Source organism: Dermacentor andersoni, unplaced genomic scaffold (genome assembly GCF_023375885.2).
Source record: "Dermacentor andersoni unplaced genomic scaffold, qqDerAnde1_hic_scaffold ctg00000398.1, whole genome shotgun sequence".
Lineage (NCBI taxonomy): Eukaryota > Metazoa > Arthropoda > Arachnida > Ixodida > Ixodidae > Dermacentor > Dermacentor andersoni.
In genome coordinates, this window is record NW_027315083.1 from 45001 (window position 1) to 50000 (window position 5000).

At 30.5% G+C, this 5000-nt stretch overlaps 1 long non-coding RNA gene across 1 annotated transcript in view; it reads left to right on the forward strand.

Moving 5' to 3' along the window:
- LOC140214512 (uncharacterized) overlaps positions 1 to 5000 on the forward strand; it is an 8558-nt gene that overhangs the window by 1231 nt on the left and 2327 nt on the right. The window contains exon 1 of the long non-coding RNA XR_011891448.1: positions 1 to 564. This exon is cut by the window's left edge and continues 1231 nt beyond it. This is a non-coding gene — a long non-coding RNA (uncharacterized lncRNA). The remainder of the gene's footprint in view (positions 565 to 5000) is intronic.

The following is a 5000-nucleotide window of genomic DNA, read 5'->3' on the forward strand; positions in this document are numbered from 1 at the left end:
GTTTCACTTTTAAGTACCTCTAAATTGTATAAATAATGTGAATATAGTTACACTTTTCTTATTGTTCTTGTTCCCAGTTCTGATTTTATTTATTTTTGTTATTGAGTATTATATGTTAGATTTTTCTTATGCGTATATATCTGTAGATATATATACGAAAATAAAGTATATATAATGGGTAAATTATCTTTTTGAACGAGTTTTTATTTAATTTCCTTGTTCTATATGTTGGGATAATTTGAGTAATAATAAATCAATTGCTAATTGAGAATAGATAACAGGGTGAGATTTTTTTTTTTTTTATATATTATATCACTTGGTGAAACTGCCAGAATTTTCAAATACTAGGTCTTATAGCCTAGGCTGTGATACATACTTTTTTTTTTTTTTTTCGGAACGGTCTAAGTATTGATTTTCTTTTTTTGGATTTTAGCAAACGAGGTTTGTAGTATTAGCTTGCACTTTGCTATTATTTATTTCCTTTTTTGTGGCTTAATCACTTATTGTGAAATGCCCTATTTATTTGATGATGAAATTGTATATTTGAAAAATGCTAATTTATAAGTATCCGGCGAAATCACATCTGTGAACCTGCCGGTTTCATATTGTGTGAGGGATGCTTGCCCATGGTAAAGATATGAGGTCGTCGACTTGTCGACCAAGGGATGCATGAATACTATAGTAGACCCGACGGAATCACCTTTGGTGAACATGCCAGGTAGTTAATTAAGGAAGAGGTTCCTTTTTCTTTACTCTTTGGGGCGAAATCACCTTAAGTGAACATGCCCCGTTAGATTTTTTTTTTTTCTTTGAGTAGTATACTGACTGAGTATACTTAGTATACTGACTTCCGACGGAATCACCTTCGGTGAACATGCCGGTTGGTTTACTAGGAGATTATTTTTCTTTAGTCTTTGGGGCGAAATCACATTAAGTGAACATGCCCCGTTAGATTTTTTTTTTTTTTTTTTGAGAAGGCATAAATCACGTGAGATAAAAACAAATGCGTGATTGCCGATAAAGACTTCCGACGGAATCACCTTTGGTGAACATGTCGGGTGGTTTACTGAGTAAGAGGTTCCTCTTTTCTCTCTTTCTTTTTTTTTTTTTTTGAGGGCTAAGCACCTAGGAGAACACGCCATGTTCTCTTATTTTCCTTTGGCGAAATCACACGAGGTGAACATGCCATTGGTATTTTTATGGCTATTGAAGCCATTTTCCTTCTCCAGCGAAATCACATTCCGTGAACCTGCTGGGAAGTAAAAGTTGTTATATAATTTTCAATCCCCCACATTTTTTTTTTTTTTGGCGGAATCACGTAGTGTGAACATGCCATTTTGTCTCTTTGTTTTGTGATTACTGATACAATGATTATTTCGAACATATCTTAGTAATTTTTTTTTTTTTTTCTATGTGCAAGCTAAAGTTTATAGATACATATACACACACATATATATATATATATACATAAGTATATATATAATAATATGCACACACACGATCGTGTGCGTACATATATGTTCTTATGAATAAGCTTAAGTTTAGTGTATTTTTCTTCTTTATGGCTTAGTGGTAGATAATATAGGGACTACTTGATTAAATGAATAATGTTACGTAATCATTTTTGGAGAAATTATTTGGTTTTTTTTTTTTTTGACTGGCAGCTTCACTTCAAGTGAAAAAATTGAAAGGAGTTTTCCTTTTTTTTTTTTTTTTAATCATGATTTACCTCTTCTTTTTTTTTTTTCCCTTCAGTATGAGTGATCCAATGTAAGATGACAGCGTTTAATTTTAGGGCATTATTATACTCTTGTGTTAAAAATCTTACTGAATTATTTTTTTTTTCCTCTTTTCAATGTAATTTAAAGTTGCTTTTTTAATGGTTTTCCTCAATTATTTTCATTTTGCTATTCTTATTTTCGTTATTCCTCTTTGAAGTACTTTTCATCAAGACTGGGAGACTGATTGAAGTTATTAAGGTTTGTATCTTAGAGTATTAGAAAGATGTTATTATTCTCTTTTTTTTTTTTTTGTTAATATGTTTAAATATTTAATTACTTATTTAGAGGCACTTGAGTGATTACTTCATTTGTTTATTGATTCTTTTTGTGTTATAACTACATATCGTGTATATATACGTGCTCGTTGATTTTCCTTGTTATTTCCTCAATTATTTTTAATGCTGCTGGGTTACTAATAATTTCCCGTTTGTTAAGTGATTTGGTACTTTTCAGAATTTTGTTCAGCTCTTTTCTTTCTTCGTTAGTTTCGGTACATGTAAATAGATAATGATCGAAATTTTTTGCGACAGAACCACATTTACATTTATTTCTTTCTATTATATTAAATCTCAAAAAATAATATGGGAATCTTCCATGACCCGAGACAGCTTGTGTAGTGTAATAATTTAGTGGAAGATGTGCAGGTATATTTGCAACATCTTCGATCCATTCTGCTGCATATGTTTTATTAACTTTCTTCCAATAGTTGTTCCATTTTTCTTTTCGTTGTTTTGATAATACGTTTTTAAGGAAGGATTTTGTCATTGGTAATGTTGTTTGCACACCATGCTTCCATGCTGTTTTTGCCAGCTCATCTGCGATTTCGTTACCTACTATTCCTGAGTGTCCCTTTACATATGTTAATGTAATTTCATGGTTTAAGTGTATTTTTTGTATCTCGTTTTTTATTTTATTTATGAATGGGTTTTTGTTATATGGATTCTTCAGACCTTGCAATGTAGACAAACTATCAGTTAAGATTTGAAAGTGACTGCGTTCTTTATGATTTGATATATATTTGATTGCTTCTACTATAGCCGTAGTTTCTGCTTCAAAATTGCTAGAGTATTCTGGGAGGGAAAATTGTTTTTGATCATGAATTCTATTTTCTTTTGTCATAACTACAAATGCTGAGCCAGTTTTTTCTCCATCTTTTGAACCATCAGTATATATATTATAGTCTGACTTGATTGATTCAGTTCTGTAATTTATTGCGACTCTTTCAGCAGGGTGTGTATGCCATAATTCTATTTTGTCAGCTATATTTGATTTGTTGAAAGACTGTTCTTTAAATGTAAAATTGCTGCCTTTGTGGAATATATCATATAAAGCATTTTCTTTTTCTATGGTTAAGTGTATTGGTGCGACATTACAAATGACTTGAAGAGCCATGTTAGATATTGTGCTGAAACCCTTGCATATTTTTATTAAAAATATTCTCTGTATTGATGTTAGTTTTCTTATAATGTGGGTGTGTTTTTTGTACCATACTTGAGAGCCATAAGTAATCATTCTTTCGATTCCCCTTATATAGATTTGTCTTAATTGCTTAGGTTTCATTCCCCAATTGATTTTACTGAATTGCGATATTTTGGCTGTCACTTGAGTGATTTTGTTTTTTACCTCTTTCAGATGCGGAATGAAGGTTAATCCTTTGTCAAAAATCACGCCTAATATTTTTAGTTCATTTTTATTCTTTATTATATCATTGCCTAATTGTAGTTTTGGTGGTTTGCCTTTGTATTTATTTCCTAGAACTAAGGATTCGCATTTTTGAGGATTAAAACTTAGTTTATTGTTGTTAGCCCATATATAGAGTTCCTGTAATGCTTCGTTACCTATTCTTTCTAGGTGTGTTCTACTGGTGCCCTTGACTATTAAGGTAACGTCATCTGCAAATGCTTGTATAGTGACATTTCTTGGCATTCTTGTATTTAAAAGCTCTGATATAGTGAGATTCCATAATGTAGGGCTAAGCGGTGATCCTTGAGGGGAACCACTTTCTAATGTCTTGTTAAAATTAACTGTAGATGATTTATACGTTATATTTCTTTCTGTTAAAATGTTAGCTGTGATTTTAATGAGGTACGTAGGTATTTGATGTTTCTTCATAATATTAATGACAATATCTTTATTAATGTTTCCAAAAGCGTTTTTGATATCCAAGGAAATTATAAGGGACTGCAATTTATCAAGTTTTGCTTTATTTATTACTTCTTTTATATTATCTAATGCATTAATTGCGGATGTTCCATGCTTAAATCCATATTGATTTAATGGTAATAGATCATTTACTACTAAGAAATGGTAAATTCTATTATTAATCAATTTTTCGAAGACTTTTCCTAGTATTGAATTAATTGCAATAGGTCGATAAGTTTCTTCTATTTTATCTGATTGTTTGTTTTTGGGAATTAAAATGATCTTGGAAGATTTCCATCTTTTCGGAAAATAACCTAGTTTAATGCAGCTGTTGAAGATTTTTATAAAGAATTGTTTATGTGAATAATAAAGTGCTTGAATAAATGAGGTTCTTAAGTTATCAGGTCCTGGGGCAATTCGTTTTTTGAGATTTTGCACTATATAATCTACTTCTATCGTAGTAAAAGGTAAGAATTCATGGTTTTCTATTTTATCTGAAATAATTGGATTAACAAGTGTTTTGTTGTGACTTTCTTCAAAGTTGTACAATTTTCCTAGCAGATATTCGACCGATTCTTCTTCTGTTTCTGTTTGAAGACCATTATCTTTTTTTATAACCGGAATTATCATTTGATTCTTAATTTTGTTTGTTGCTAATTTGTATGGTAGAGTAAATGGATTTTTGTTTTTTACAGTAGAGCATAATTCTTTCCAAGATGAGTCCTTTGCTTTACTTATGTTATTGTTATATTCCTGTAATGTTGCTAGATATACTTGTTTAAAACTTTCTTTATTGTCCTCACTTGCTTTTTGATATCTTCTTCGTAATGCTCTTACTTTTTTCCTTTCTATTTCTAGTTCAATGTTCCACCATGGTTTTGCTATTGAATCTGTTGTTTTTATAGTTTTGGTATATTTCTTTACTAGATTTTCGATTTTTGAATAGAAAGTGTTTATTATTAATTCTATCTGTGTAGGATTTACTATGTCTTCTTCTATTATTTCTTGGAACCATGTGTCTCGTTTAAGTTTTTCTATTACCTGAAATTCTCCCTTCATGGTTAGACGTTTTATTGG